This window comes from Aquila chrysaetos, chromosome 1 (genome assembly GCF_900496995.4).
Source record: "Aquila chrysaetos chrysaetos chromosome 1, bAquChr1.4, whole genome shotgun sequence".
Lineage (NCBI taxonomy): Eukaryota > Metazoa > Chordata > Aves > Accipitriformes > Accipitridae > Aquila > Aquila chrysaetos.
The window spans coordinates 3,022,978-3,039,249 of record NC_044004.1 but is presented as its reverse complement, the minus strand read 5'-3'; the positions used below and the strand labels follow the sequence as shown (position 1 = coordinate 3,039,249).

Sequence of the window (16,272 nt, the reverse complement as noted above, 5' to 3'; positions counted from 1 at the left end):
CAAATTCCTTCCCTCCCTCAAATCACTGTGTGTTTGAAGAAGGGGAGGTGCAGGCATCCTTCCTGGCTTTCCCAGCATTTACCTGGGAAGCACGAGATGAACTACAGTGCGAAGGTACTGCAGGCAGGATCGCCCCTGCCCGTCCCATAGCCGCCTTCCTTGGCACTGGTAGGTTCATTGGTTCTGCTGGTGGGGCTGGTGAGCAACGAGGCCGTGTCCTCATTTTCCAGAGTGCTGCGTGAACGTCTCTTCAGGCTGAGCCCTGGAGGCAGTGGAAATGGGGGATGTCTAGCCTGGAAATCCCAGCTGGCAGGAGACCGTGAGTGAGATGGGCTTCCCAGTGTCTGGATGCTCGACTGCTAGAAACCTTGGCTGATGGATGGATGCTACCTGCCTGCAGGGTTAGACAGGGAGTTCTAAGACCTGTATTCGTAACTTGGGGGTCCAAAACGCTGTTTGACACTCCAAGCTAGGTCGATAAAAGCATGTTGGAGGCTGATTGGAGAGGTGCTGCGGCAGCATACCAGTCTTAAAAACAGAGTTTGGCGTGTTCAAGCTTGTCGGTTTTGTGTATCTGAGTTAAGTAATAGGTGACAGGAAACCTTGATTCAGGTATGAGCAGTGAATCAATCAACACTGGATTGCTCTGTGGTTGAACCAGCCCCCCTTGGGATGACTGCCTTCCCATATCACGCCTGATGTTTCGAAATAATCTCTCCGAGTTATGATTGTTCTGATGATCTAAAACCCAGGGGTTTAGCTCACTTTGGTCTCCACCCCGTCAGCAGTGACCTTGCTCTGGGGCTGCAGAGAGCAGCAGACATTTCTGGTTTAACTGCTGAAGGCAGGATGTCTCCCTGTGTCTGTGCTCAGGTGTTCTCCTCCAAGGAGTCGGGGACCTTCTGACGAGAAGGCAACTTGTAGAGGGTTTCCCCAAAACTGATACCCAACCATCCTGGCTCGTGCATCTAGTGTGTCATCTTCTGTGTCTGTTATTTATAGTGTATGGTCTGGTGTGCTCACGCAGGCTCATCTTTAACTTTGGTTGACCCGGTGGTAGGAAGAGCAGTGATCAGAGTTGATATGAATGGGATGAACTAGGCAGCTCTGGGGCTTTTCTGGAGCGTTGCTGCCCTTGGGAATGCTCATAATAGCTGCAACTAAGTGGTTCAGCCATAGTGGTGAACTTGCAAACCGAGAAGCAGATCTTCCTTTAATCCCTGGGACTGTGTGGGGTCCATCCCTTGCTTGCGTTTTTAGAGTTAGTATCTCAATTCATACTCTGGGGATTTCAAACACTTCATTCACAAACTGCGGCTGGCTAAGGGCTGATATTACTAATTTGTGTTAGTAAATTACGTCATGGTACATGTCAGAGAGCGTTCCGCAGCCAGGAAATCTGTTCCTGGCCTCAACGTGCATTGCAACCAGCTTGAAGTCCTGCTTGCTCCCAGTTGGGCATCTCTTACTTCACCCTTTGAAATAGCAGGTTTGCCCTTGTGAGCTTTCAGGTGAGCACTGAAGTGATAACCGATGATGTGATCTCAAGAGAGGTCTTGACAAATCTGGGGAGGGTTTTCTGTTTGCTCATCTTTCTTTAAACAAAAAAGAAAAGGGAGGACCTGCATTGACCTGGAGGTCAGTCCACTTACTGTAGAAAGACACCGGCCATAGCCATGCTTTCTCCATCTGCAAAAGACTCTGCTACACGCTGTGCAGACCCAGCCCCTGACCAGGGGCAGGAGAAGAAATGGAGATGGAGGAAGAAGCAACCCACCTATACAGTGAAATAGGTTAGTGGAAGAAAAGCCAGGAAGGCAACTCAGGTCTGGCTGCTGGTGGCAAGGTGGCCCGAGGGACTGAGCTAAACCTGGGGGGCAGAAGGGACAGATATTACAGTCATGGTGCCGTTAGAGGTTTCTAGAAGGCAGAAACCCTCAAGTAAGTAAATCTTGCTGAGTAAGAAGAGAAATATGAAGAACAGGGTTTGGTTTCTTTTTAATTAAAAAAAAAAAAAAAAAAAAAAAAAAGAATTTTAGTGGTTTATAAAGATTCCAGCAGCGCTCTGGGAAAGGGTAGCCTCTTGTTCCAGGCACCGCGCGCACAGCACGGGGTTATTCTGGCTCTCAACCTGAAGGTTTTGAGGTACCATAAATTTTTCTTGTGATAGCGTCTGGCAGGACAGCATGCAAAACTTTCCTCCTGCTTTACAATTTGAATAATGTTTTTATCATGCCAGCAGATAAGCATCTCCCTTTTGTTCCAGAAGCGAATCTCTTATGGATATGTTTGAGAAGCCTGAAAATAAATATATTCATGTGTGTTTTCCAGTGTTGCTTAACACGTGGTGTATCTCAGAGCCTCTAGATTTCGCTCTCTTGCAAACTGGCCACTCTTGAGTATGAAAGCTCAGAAGCGTAACTTTAGGCCCGCTCTCAGCTGTACATGTACATATTTAGTTAGTCTCTAACTGGAAGTACAGACTTAGTCTTCCCTTGTTTCTCTGCATTGCTAGATCAGAAGGGCAGCGCATTTGTCTGTGGCAGCCCAAATGCTGCAGCTTCACATCCATCTCCTAGAAGACCCTAGTGCTAGGGCTGAATGATGAATTAGAGATGAACGGAGATGAGTTAGAAATTAATAATAAATTGGAAAGCATGGATAATCCTCAAGATTTTCTCTTGAGGAGACTTTAAACCTATTTGGCTACAGAAAGAGAGATGTTTTTAATCCCAGTCGCCGTGTACAATTTGCATTCTCATTCTGGTGGCAGGGTGGGAATGCCAGGCAGGATCTTTGGTTGACTCAGTGGCAGCAGTTTGTTTTTAGATACTTGGCTAACTGGAAGACTGGTTCTTCTTCACTCGGTCCTTCAAAATCTTTCTACCGGGCAGTGGCCTCCAACAGCTTAATTTGTAGATCCCTAATTTTTTCCATCATTTTAACTATTTGAGAAATTCAGTGTATGCATATTGCTGTGTAACGGGTGCATTTGAATTTCAGTCCACTGCTGGGCTCTGAAAGTCTGCACGGGTTGGTGAGCTCATCTAGAGCAGGCTACAGACATTTCCCGTGGGGCTGTGGGGGAACCTCTTACATAGCACTGCCTTTTAGAAAAAAATATTCAGCCAATTCATCTATTATCTTTTCTATACCTGGCTTGATCTGCAGTGGTTCTGTATGAGGTTTTGGGGTTTTTTTGACTCCAGTAGGTACCTGGAGGTGAAATCTGTGACCCAGCCATTAGTCTGCGGTGCAGCAGTGCCTGGTCTGGGCCTGTACTTCAGCTCTTGCTGCGCTGAGCAGGCAGGTCTGGTGCCCCAGAATCCAACATCCAAACAAATAAAATGCACAAAAGAGGTACTGTTACAAAGGGAAACTGAGGCACGGTCTAGCTGATGTACAAAGGCAGCTTTGTAAGGGTTAAGATGAATCTCTGCTCTTCTGAGAGGTGAGTAACTTAAAAGGCATGATCATCCTTTCTCATATCTTAAAACATGATTGAAGGAGGCGTGGGATGGGCAGCTTGCAGCCTTGTCTGACTATGCAACCCAGTCTCTAAGGGCATCTCCTCTTGCTTGTCTCCTCTGGCGTGTAGAGGAAGAACGGCTCTCCTGTCCCCTCCTTGGCCGAGGCTCCAGAGAGGCTGACAAACCCGGTGGCCGTGTAAGCGTTTTCCCCCTTGGGTCCACCAGTGTGTTAAGATGGCTTGGAGGGTTGCCAAAGTGTCTCCATCCCTCTCGGTTGCTATTGAGAGGGTCCCTGCAGGAGGTCATGTCCCTCGGTCAGGGCTGCAGGGGAATTCTTAGTGATACAGGTGTAAAAACGGTGCTGCAGGTGTGTGTTCACAAAGGTGGCGGATCTCTTGATTCACCCAAGAGAGGTTGTGTAGACATCTGAGTATCTGACGTTGCTTCTTGTGTCCATGTCTTATCCCCTACATGACAGAGGATTTACTCTCTGCCTTCCTTGAAATTTGTTAAACTGATTTCAGTGCCTGTGCAGAGGTAGTTGTCTTTTTTCCAGGATACAGCATATTCTGTAGGGGGGTGTTTTGAGTTTATGTAACTTCCCATATGTTGCCCTCTTCATGTAGAAACTTGAAGGTAAATTGTGAAATGCAGGGAGCTGCTTTAGAAGCATATACCCTCAGCTGGATCTCAGCCTGCTTGTGGCAAGAAAAGAGGAACCCAGGGAGCCCTCTGTCCTTATTTTCTCTCTCGTACAGCTGAGTGAGAAGTGTGGGATGGAGCATCTGATGCTGCCCCGTTGCCCAACGCTGTGATGCTCCTCCAGGAAGAGGGCATAGTGAGCTGTCAGCAGGCTCGAGAGCAGGCATGTGCTGTTAGGAAGGGTGGTGGTTTCTCTGTGGAGGTGCTGCAGCCCCAGCATCATTCCCTGCAAGCCTTCTCCCCCTTTCCAAAGCCGCTGCATTCCCTACAGTGCATCTCTGCCAGCAGAGAGGTTGACGTTTTCAGTGGAGCCTTAAGTCAGTGTTAGTTGAACCAGTTAGCTGGACCTCATCTTGCCAGGTGCTGCTTGGTCTCTGTTCCTGTGTAGATCGAGGGGGTCTAAGGATGCTTGGCGTCTTGAAGGAGAGAGTCCTTTGGCTCCTGTGGGACACAAACCCAGCAGCTGGTAGGAGATTCATGCCTCTTGTTCTCTGCAAACTTGAAAGAAGCCGTTCAGCCATCCACCCAGCTCATTTCTGCTCATCATTTTTGAAAATGGTTCAGTTGCAAGTGGAAGAGCAATTGCAGGTGCGATGCTGCTAGAGTTTGCAGCCTGCCTCTACTGAATAATTACACAGCACTTAATGAGTGTACCTGAAAACATCCATTTCCATTCCCTCTCCAACCTCCCTGGAGCAAAGCCAAGAAGCTCAGCCCCCAAACAACCCCCCTTTTGAACTTTAAGGTTGAGAAACTGAATTTTTGCTCTGAAAACTGTGCTTATTTGACTGGTGGACGGAGAACAGGGAAGTCTGTGCACACGTGCATGGGAGAGGTGGAAAGTACTGCAGGAAAAAAGTGCTTCATAGATGAGCCACGCAGGTCTGATGATAGCTAGGTGGAAACTTCAGCCAGGGCTCCTGGGCAGCAAAGCCATCTCACCGGTGATGGGAAAGCTGAGCTCCTTCAGCATCCAAGCCCAGGAATTGACCTATTCAATGTTGGGTTTTTTTGGGTTGTTTTTTTTTTTTTTTTGAAGGTACTGCAAGATCATGACTGGTTTTAGGAAGCCAAGAACTTTGCAGTTGCTCAATACAGGCTCAGCTGCTTTATTATGGATTATTTGGAATGATTTTATTTTTTGCAGAGTGGTTTTAGACTTGCCGACATGGGATCTTTGGAGATTAGTGTGTTTGGCTGCCGTGGAAAGATGTGGCGGCCGAACAGCAGTGCAAGCCTCTCCTAGCTGCTGCGGGAGGAGGAGGGCTGGCTGCTCTCCCTGTGAGGTGGTGCCTGGCTTGATGATTGTTAAAGGTGACTGATCCCTGGACATGCTAGCAGCCTTTGGACTGAAAGACCAAACCTGTAGTTTAATCAGTTTAAGCTGGCATTTCTCCCCGAAACAAGTTCCTGCCTGTGATCTGGGGCATGTGGGTATGGAGCAGGGAGGTCTCACCTGCTGACAGTTTGGCTCAGTTTGGGGAGAACCTTTAAAACTGTGTTTTGCAGCATTTAAGGATTCCTCCTCTAATGGGACTCATGGTGCGGCTCCTCATGCAGCTGTTAGCACAGGAAGAGCATTGTGGTGTGCGTAGAGGGATTTAATTTGGGGCCACGAAACGCGATGCAGATGTAAGGGAATTTGGGTTCCTGGAGCCCTGTCTGCCGAGATGCCACCCATTTGTGCAGAGAAGGTATTGTTGGCCAGCTGAGATGGTTTCTTTATATTTGGTGTTGGATTTTTCTCCCTCTGATACTTCATTAAGGTGATGTAGTTTCAGAAATGCAAGTAATTAACTAGTGAAGGACACGGGTGGTAGCACAGCAGCCAGCTTGCATGGGGACATGGACATTTTTCCCCAGTTTGCAGTCCAACGCGGAAAGGTCGTCTCAGGATACCTCTGCCACGCTAGTGGTGGCTGTGACCGGTCCCATCCTGCGGCCAACACCTTCCGTGTCACTTCAGCTGTTTCCAGCCCCCCAGACGGTTGTGGCAGCGTGTGCGGTGTCCCCACTCTGACGCAGGAGTGCAGGCAGGCTCCCAGCCCTGCCAGAAACCCTGCCAGCAGCAGTTCCCAAGCCTGGGGGAAGGAAGAAGGCTGCTGCTTCCACCTTTTTTTTCCATTTTGCCTGTTACAGTAATAGTTACAGATCTTTTAAAGCTTTGCTTGAGCTTTGTCTTCACTAACAGGACTGGCCTGTTGGTGCAGGGCATTTGCAGGAGGATTATTTTGCTGTTTAGGTGACAAATTGCAGCTCAGCTCCTTTGGGGTGCTTTGACTTGACTCTTGATGAGGTTAGCCTCCCGAGCGAGTGCCTGGCATCCAGAGCTCAATCCTCCATGTCCCTCCTGCAGTTTGAGACTGGGATAGGGAAGCATAAAAGGGTTAAAAAAAAAAAAAGCCTCTTTTCAATTCTGATCTCCCCACAGCCGGAGACGTTCCTGCCTCTCTCCCTGCGCCAGCATCTCCAACGGCGAGATCTGCAATGTGGCAAAGCCTTCAGTACAGGGAGATGCACTTCAGGCTGTGGCAGTGTAAGAGGGTTTTTCTCCTGTCCTTTGATCCAAAGGACTGGCAGTGTCTTGCCCCCGGGGTCCAAGTTGCGCTGATGGCGTGCCAGGCTCGGTGAGTTTCTACCATGAGAAGCAGGTTGCAGGACTGTTTTATGCGAGGTGAAGGATGTGTTTCCCCCAAGACCTTATTAGAGCGGTGCTGTCGGCAGCCCCTTCCCAACAGCCAAAGGCCTGCCCTGCTCCCCAGCCTGGCCCTTTGGGAGAAGGGTGCCAGAGGGTTGAGGATGGGAGCAGATGCTGAGCTGCGCTCGTGGGTTTGCTTTCACCTGTGATTCTTCATCGTGCATTTCTGTGTGGCATGACGAGGAATCAGAGAATAATTTTTTTTTAACGATGGAAGTGCCAAACTTGGCCGTAGCGTTGAAACCTTGTTTCGGGGGCTGAGCAGATGTACCATGAGCAGCACGGACATAGACTTCCCTTCTGCTGCCCTCCAAAGGTGCTGTAGCCTCTGGTCTGGGGGGAATCCAAGTTCAGCCACTCGGTTCATTCAGTTTGGTGGGTTTTTTAGAGACTTTTGGAGAGCTAATGCTGGATCAAGCCTTGGGAAACAGTGTGGCCTCTGACAGCTGCTGTGGCACAAACCCAACATTTGGGCTTGGGCTACTAACTTCCACCTTTGGGCCAGCTCTCGGATAACAGTGGCTTTTGTCAAAGATATGAAGGTATTTGTGTCCCTCTTGAATGAGGCTCTTCCAGTGACCCTGTTGTAGCTCTTCAATGTTCTTCAGCCAGTTCTCAAACATGTCTGACTACCCCAATTTATCTGTGGTCACCTGATGTGCGGTTACAAATGACCCCATCAAACTGTAGTGTTGGATGTTATGTTGGAATCAATTTTTCTCATTGCTGATGGTTTTGCTTCATATATTTTTGGAAGCTGGGACCTAATTTTACTTTGAAGCAGTCAAAACATTGAATAAAATGCTCCAAAGCTTTTGAAGTATTTGAACTGCGTTCTCCCTTCAGACATTCTCAAAGTCTCTTCCATCCTGGATCTGACCCCGAATACCGGCTCTGAGCTGTGCTTGGGTTGCAGATGCCTTGGATCTATCTACCTCTGGGGACAAGGGAGAGGCCTGGGGAACATTGGGAAGCGATGGTATGGGGGAAAGAACTGAATATGTATGCAGTGCTTAAATCTGTTCTTGCTAATAAAAGCCACTTGAATTCGTTTCTGAGCGCAAGTTTGGTCCATCCTATTCTGGAGCTATATTCATGGCTTGCTTTTTTGGGGTTGTCTCCTCCTTCCCTCCTGTACCTCAGTTGCCAAACCCTCCCATCTCCACCATGCCCTGGCATACAGCCTCACGGTATCTTGAACTCCAGGACTGCAGATGTGCCAGCTGGAGACATTGAGCTTGTACAGGTATAAATTTTGGAAGCAATAAACCCTGATGATTTCAGAAACTTCCTACTTCAGAAAAACCTGCTTGTTTCTGCTGCATTTTCTCTTTGCTCAGAGCCCAGCGGTGTTGAACAGGCCCTTCAGAAGCTTGGCTTATTTCAGTCTTTGTGTAGCGTTTGGCTTTTTGCAGGATAGCTCCCAGGCTTTGCTGCAGTTCTCTTCACAGTCATCCTTGCATGCTCGCTCCTCTGATCGGCCCAGGCTGGAGCAGTCCAATGTGCGTGTGGTTGCGGTGCTGTGGAAGCAGACCCCAGTGCAGGTGGTGGCAGGAGTTCCACCTCACCCTCTGCCCTGCCCGCAGCAAGCAGGCAAGGGCTACTGAGACCAGCGGTGCTGGATCACGCCAAAATCTCGCTGCAGATCCATCCTGCAGTACAGGAGTGAGACACTGAGAAACCGTTTTCATCCGTTTTTGTCTCCCTGCTGTGAGTGGTTCTTGGATCCTGCCCCTCCATCTCCACGGCCAAGAGCTGAAAGATGATCTTGGAATAAGGTGCTTGCAGGCAGAAAGTCTGGCAGGACCTGCGCTGCCCTTTTTTTCCCCCCTTCCTTCTTTGCTTTTACAAACCTGTTCCATAAATTGTCTCCATTGACAAAATTGCACTTATGTCAAGCACTTGCCCACTTAATTCTTCCACTTGTAGGTTTTTTTTTTCCTCTGGGCAGGGTTGTTTCTTAGCAGCTTCAAGCACTTATTTGTTAAGTCTTTCCTGGCTTCAGAGTTGAAACTCTTTAATATTCCTGTCTTCTGTGAGCTCTCTTCCATGAAATTCCCTTTACTCGCCAACCTACTCCCATTTATCCATGCCTCCCTTGCTCGCAGGTTTTGTGCCCAGAGAGGGACTGGGGTATTCCTGTTGTATCATGCCAGGCTGCCTGCTGTCCACAGGGAAAAGAAGAGAGATGTAAAATGAAAGGAGTTGCTGCTTCCATGCTTGTTGAGAAGTGCTGGGTTTTGAAATATTCTAAGCCTGAAGTCTCTTGCTTGGAGAATAGATATGATGTATCTAATGATGCTGACTGCTTCCCACTCGAGTTGCCCACTGCCTGATCCAAAATGGATTTATTCCCTCTGAAGTGAGGCTCTTCAGCTCACTTTAAGTAATGGGCAGCTGAAAAAGCAACACTTTTGCTTTTTCCTAGCAGAAAACATCCTGCAGAGGATTCGTTATTAATAATAAGCTGCTAAACCTTGTCATCTTTGATAGCCAGGCATGTGCTATTAGCTGAACTCAGTGGTTTAGTCCTGTCCTATAACCTCCCTTTAACCTTGGTGCCAGCTGTGCCTATTTCACCGTTAATATTTGCACTTAGTATTCCCACTTACTGCTTAATAACTGGGGGCCAAGCCCTGTCTCGTCAAAATTAGGCATTCTCTGGGGCTCAGGCACAGCAGTGTTGGCTCATTAGTTAGTACTTGGTTGAGCAAGGAGGGCTATCGCCCCAGTGTCGAAAGGGACTTAATGAGTGAAGAGCTGATGAGTTGTTCTGTGGCAGAGGTGAGCTGATGTAAGACGTAGGTGTTGTTTTGGTGAGTTTATTTTTCTGTTCCTTCCTTTCTGCACGTGTTGGACCACATCTGACAATCGGGTAAGGCAGCTCAGCTTGCTTACCTTGGCACAAACCCGCTCTCCCCGGCACAGCACCCTGTCCCGGCTGACATTCTGGCAGGTTAGCAAGGCGAGTTGGCCCGCTGTGGCTGACACAGAGCCTGGCACAGGCGGCTGTGGGAATGCCTGGGGTGGAGAGGTGGAGGAGAAGGGAGGTCTCGCCCGGTGGCAGTAGCCTGTATGATCATCTGGCTCGGGGGACCCCAAGTAACCCACCGCAGAACTTCTCCCATCTCCAGCCAGTGCCCTGACCACCTGAATCTTGCCTCTTGGTAGGCTGAAGTGAAAATGTGGAAAACAGATGTGACCTGACGATACTATCTTGTTTAACTATCTATATCCAGATGTTTCTAGCTTGTAGCGCTAATTTCCACTTACGGTTATCCAAGAGCTAAATCCAAGATGCTCACATCCTTCGTGTCTGGGAAGAGGAGTCAAACTAAGCTTAACATTAGCCCTGTGATGCATTACTTTGCTTGATACTACATCTCTTGCATCCAGGTATGGCAAGACTGACCATATCCAAACTGTCACATGCATCTAAAAATCTCCTTGTATTGAAGATTTTTCTTCATTAACTGGATGAAAGGATTGAAAAGCAAGAGGAATAAGACTATTTTGAGAGTAGTCTCTATTTCAGGGTAAGTACTTTGCAAGGGCTTTTCATCATGTCCTTTTTTGAAGACGGTATGAATGGCTTTCTCTAAGGGATGCTCTTCCCTTGAGACTGCACATGCTTTTCTTAAATTTCGTTGGCACATGACCACTGAGCACTGAAGGACTTGTCTGAATTTTTCTAACTCCATTTGAAAGGCAAGCTGTTCTTTCAGCCTCTTGCAGAATCTGTATGACAGAAGATGCTGTAACCAGGCTGCAGTGGTAATTGCATTTGTAATGTGAAAGGCAGAACAGAGTCTAAAATTCTGATCCTTGACTGGCTCTGTGGGGACTCAAGGTAGTATAAAAGAAAAAAAAAACAAAACCAACAAACCCAACCATTGCTTTTGACATTTGAAATTGGTCTGGGCAAAACATTAGGAAACAACATACTCTAGGGGACAAGATGATCTAATACAGCTGACTTTAAAGAAACACACTCCCGTGGAAACTTGTTTCTGTGCCTATTCCAAAGCACTGGCTGCTGCCCCGATCTCCCCTGCCCCCCTGTACTGTCTCAGTGTAGTCAGCAAGTTCCAGTTAAACTTCTCTTCTGCCTTTTATTTTGTGCATGTACCTGAGTTAGCTCCATTCCTAAGTAACCAGTTCCTTGTCAGAAGAAAGGCTTCCAGGATGCTGCTGGAAACTTATTGTCTGTTTCTGGAGGAAAACTACTTGCTTTTAAGTATTTTGCCTGAGATCCTGACTATTGCAGTGCAGCTGAGGCTTCCTGCATTGGTTGACCTTGGGATGAAGTTCCAGCCACCCACGTGCACCCTCTCCACTTAGCTTTAAGAGAGAAGTCTGGAGAACCAATCTGTGCTGTAGGATTTCGCCATCACCGCTTTGTTGTTCCCTTGACATTGCAGTTGCGATGTATGACGATCCTTGGTGTAGCAACCGTGATTTACAAACAGAAGCTCTCTGCTGTTTAATGCTGTTGAATTTTGAGGGGTGTGGAGACGGGAGCTGGGCCAGAGCGAGCTGCAGCAGTTGGATGCCCCCAGTGCTGTGGGAAGTCACGGCTGGAGCTCAGCGGCTTGGGCTAGGGATGCTTCTGTGATGGGAGATCCTCCCCGGTCCTTCCTCTACCCAGCCCTGACTGCAGATCAGACCTTTATGAAAAATAGCTCTTCAGTACGAAGATGGGGAAAGGGGCTTGGGATCCCAGATGGATATGAGTTTGTTTGCATCTGAGTTATTCAAGGCTTTCCTTTAATAAAGGTTTGGCATTCCCCGTTTGGCTGGCTTGAACGCTAGGCTGATTTCTTCCTCATATGTAATCGTAGGTGTGGTGTGGACTTTCCCAATAGGACATTGCTTATTCAGTCCCATTCCTCTTCCCTTGTGCTGCATAAAGAATATAATAGACTTATCTTTTCAGGGTCTGATTCTTGCTTGTTTGCTCAGGAGCAGGTGCCAACAGCCACTCCGGGCACGCATGAAGTGATACAGGAGATGCTTGTCTGGAATTGACTGTAGCCTCCTCTCTGCCTCTGAAGGATTTAACCTCCTTGAAAGGTTTCCATTTTCATGAAATCCATCTGTAGCAATGAAACCTGAAAAAAATGAACTACCAGCTCCAGCAGACTGACTCGTATTGGTGTTTGGGTTTTTAACTGGGGTGAATGAGTCAGCCTGTCCTCAATTGAGCGTTAGTGCAGTGAAAGCACCAGGACTATCGGCACTGCTTGACCACTGGTTTCCTGTTGTTCTGGAGGCCTGTGCATGGCTGTAGGAACAGCTCTTGCCTCCGTTCTGCTGCCTGTTACGAAGTGGGTATTTCCAGTGTGCTAAACAGCGGAGAAAGGAAAAAGTGATCTGTGAGGTTGCCTCGGTTTGAAAGGGGCAAGTTTTCTGCTCCTTATGGTCTCTGCTGGCTGTCCTCAGCTGCTAAGTCTCAAAATTTCTCACAGATTTAATAACTTAGGAGAAATCTTAAAAAGCAGAAATGGGATAGAACCATCTTCCCCCTCCTCCTCTTTCCCTGGGGAAGCAGGAATAGTACTTTGTGTATGTAAAGACCTGCCACTTTTTTTGAATTCATACATGGTTTTTGTGGCACTCTGGCTGAAATCCCAACGTTATGCTGTCTGCATCTCCTACTGACCTCTCCTCCGTTTTGTTTTAAGTTGCAGAGTTAGTCTTGTCAGGGTGCCACAGACACTTGATGTGCTTCTCCATCTCCCACGTCCTGTCCTTGGCTCTGCTGCTGACCTCCTGCGGAGCGATGGAGATGCTCCCCTTGCTTTTGTTACTTGCTTTTTCCTTTTGTTGAAGCTTTTAGGGCCAGGGCGCATGTTTGCGAGAGTGTCTGGATGTTTCCTGTTGTTGGGACTCTACAGTATGTGTCTTCTCTGCTGATTGTTTCCAAAAGGAGGACCAGAAACATGCAGAGAACAAGACCTTGTCCGAACCTGAATGTCTAGTATTGTAACTCTAACTGATGACTTTAGGGAGCCATACCTAGTCACTCCACAAATAAATCTTTATAAATCAGCACTTACACTATAGAACTTCACACAAGTTGGTTGCAAAGTCACGTAAAGTGCAACAGAATAAAAAGTGTTAGCTGTTATGAGGTTAAGGCTTTAAAGGTAGGTGAGTGTAAGTACTTATCTAGAGGCCATGGAGGACTGGTGACTATGAAGTTACAGCAAACTCATACCAAACTCTAATGTTTAGTCCTTGGGATACAGCCTTGGTGTCTCAGGACCATGTTTTGCATACTGGGCACTCATATTTTTTTATTGTTCATCCCTTCTTCCTAAGAGAAGAACATGGGATAATGCCATGGAAGAGCGTATGTGCCCGGGTGCTGAAGGCATGTCTTTGGCTTGTCAGCATGCAGGAATATCTGGATGGAAACCGGCACTTGTGGAGATGGGAACCATCCCGACTGAAGTCGAAGCAGATGGGATGCGTAGACTGAACCAGCCCATCTAGTTTATGCTTTATTAATTAGACATGTTATCAGAGTCATCTGTATTTTCTTTCCTTTTCTCTTTCCAAACCAGTTCTTCTGCTTCTTTGCCCGCAGAGGTACTCATGAAGAGCGCGGTTTGAATCTTTAAGACTTGCATGGCAATGCTTGTTTGTCGTGGTCTATATTAACACTGGAAAAACTTTGGGGTGAGAACTCAGTGCGGCTTTGTGAGCTGTGGGTATCATAATTTTTGGAGTTGAGGGTACTCTCTTGGTAGAACATCCTCCCCCACACTTCCACCCCATGTGTTAAGCTATTTGCCTTGGGATGCTTTAAAACTTGCATGGATCGAAAAGGTGACTGAATAAACTCATGGAAGGAAAGTGCGAAGACACCTGGGCAGAAACAGTCCGTGCTGGAGACTGGCAACTGTTCTGGGGAGAAAATGGTACGTGCTGGTGCAGGTCTGACCTTACTTCCTGGACCTGCTGCTGGTTGCTGTTGGAGGTATTGAATTAAACGGATCTTAGACGTGGCCTGTTGTGCTCATTTGGACAGTCTCAGGCTGTAACTATGCACACTGATCTTTAAGATTTTACTGAAGGAGGGAAAAAACCTTTTGGAGGTTAAAGCGCTCAGGTGGGAGTCGGGAACAGACATTTCCCCAGATTTCCCTGTGGACCTCTGTCCCCCAGCAGGTTAACATCTGCATCCTCAACGGCAGTGCCCTTATCTGTACGCAAGGGTGAAGTGCATTGTAAAACCCTTCAAGTGTGGTGTGCCCATGTCTGATGTGGGTGACAGCAAAACCCCGTAAAGCCAACCTGTGCCTGAGTATCTGCCTTTCAGAAACATGGGTCTATTTTACAGCTGCCGTTTGGCAAAGTAAAGGGGAGGTCTATGGGTTTGCTTTATGTCTAACGCTCTTCTAGGGAAAATACTCATTCACTGAATGAGCTGCAGGATCAGCCCTGCACAAATCGGGGGGGAATGGCTATTAACGATCGCTTTGTCAGCTGGCTTGGATATTGCACAGATCCCTTCCCTTCCAGCAGGACAAGATGATGACCAGGCTCTTCCCTTGCACATACACGCAGCATATGTTATCCTTGAAGTCCTTTTCCCAGGCGTGGCATGCCTTTGTGCATGCACAGCGTCTACCGTGTTAATAGGATGCTGGTGTCTTATATCAGCAAGTTAATTGGGTCCCTCGGTGCAGGGATATTTCCTGCTGCTGCATCCTCTTTCTAAAGCTATGCGTCTACCTCGGGTACTTCACTGCTGATGAAGATATGTGATGCTGAGCTATCTGCTGTGCCTGAAGCCAGTGGAGGTTAAATCACAGATAAACCTTTGGGATTGCTTTCAGGCTTGGGGGGATGCACATGCCGAGAGAGCTACTGGAGTCATTTTAATTGCGGTGTGTTTATCATGCTTACTGTAAACTCAACAGCAGATTGCTGCTGCTCCAGAGCCTGAAAGCCATGCATCACCCTGCAACGGCATATCGATCCTAGAGAGCTATGGGGCACAGGTATGTGCTGGTAGAGATCTCAGCCAGTTTGTTTCCAGCTGAGGATGAAATCTCTCTGGGTCCCGTGCTTCCTCCTCAACTTGTGTCAAACTTTAATGATTTTGCAACACAATTTTGTAGGCTGATTCCTCCTCCTGAAAGCAAGCAGCCCTGTTGCTAGGGGAGGGGGAAAAAACCCCTCAGGAATACTAATCTTCAGCGGTCCAACACTGTAGATAACATTGAGTCACTGCTGAAAGCCTCAAAGCAAAACAGATGTTCAGTTTCTAATGACTAAGTATTAAAGGTACCAGATGAGCAAAGTTTTAACTAAAGTATTTAATTTGTGCTTGGCAACTGAGACGAAGCACGAGCAAACAAGGTGCAGTGCAAAATGGGCCTCTCTTCTCTCTTAGAATCGCCTGCATGTTTTCATTAAAACTTTTTTCCATTTTTTTCCTTTTTTTTTTAAATACGTCTTTCCGGCTTGGCTCATTCTCACTGTAATTGTAACCTTTAGTTCTGGGTGGGAAGGCAATTATTTTGCAAGGCATGAGACCAGTGGTAGGGTGAGTGGGCTTTTGTTGCTGCCTCTGTCATCTCACTGTGTGACAAGTCACTTCTCTAGGAGTGACTTGCGTCTGTGAAGTTGGGGATAATTATACTTGTTCTCAAAAATGAGGAAACTGGACTTAATGGTGCATCTGCTTAGCCTTACTTTTGAACTCATGAATGAGTAGAAAACTTTGAATCTGAATGTGACTGTCATACAGCTGTTAGCCTTTGAGTAAGAGACAATTTTTGAAGACTTGTTCTTTAAAAAAAAAAAAAAAAATCATAACTGTGATCCCAGGAACCTGGGCTCTTTGGGCAGCCAACACTTGGAAGCTCCTTGAGATGCTTCTGGTCTAGGTGTTAGGTTCCCATTCCTTTGATCATTGGTGAGAAACCTGCAGCACTGTCTGGCTGTTTGGCGCACAAGTGCTGCGTCTCTCTTTCCCACTCAAACCTGAGCACCCGTACAGAGAAGCACATGATTTATTGCTGGAACATAAAAGGCAAAGAACTGTGTCCTGGTCCCTCTTCTCAGCAGTGTGTGCAGTGTGAGTGCTTGTGATTTCTCAAGTCCGTTAGACATTAGATGAATGTCTAACGTAAAATACATAAGAAGTCCTGAGAAAGAGGACCGTGGCCAGAACTTCCCTCCTAGGTAAGTCCATTAATCACTACGCTGTGTACTTTCTGGTGTAGTGACTTGCATATTTGGCTGCTTAGCATCGTAGCATCATCAGGGAAGGACAGAAAAGACTGTGGGCTGACTAGGCTGCTCTCCCTGCTATGTGGGAAGTGGATTTGAAATGCTGAGCCCAAGTGGGAGCTGAAGCCAGGGCTCCACCTTGCTGGTCTTCCA

General features: G+C 47.4%; 1 protein-coding gene across 5 annotated transcripts in view; it reads left to right on the top strand.

Annotated features, from left to right (window-relative positions):
* PTPRA (protein tyrosine phosphatase receptor type A) overlaps positions 1-16,272 on the top strand; it is a 129,786-nt gene that overhangs the window by 4,915 nt on the left and 108,599 nt on the right. The window lies entirely within an intron of this gene.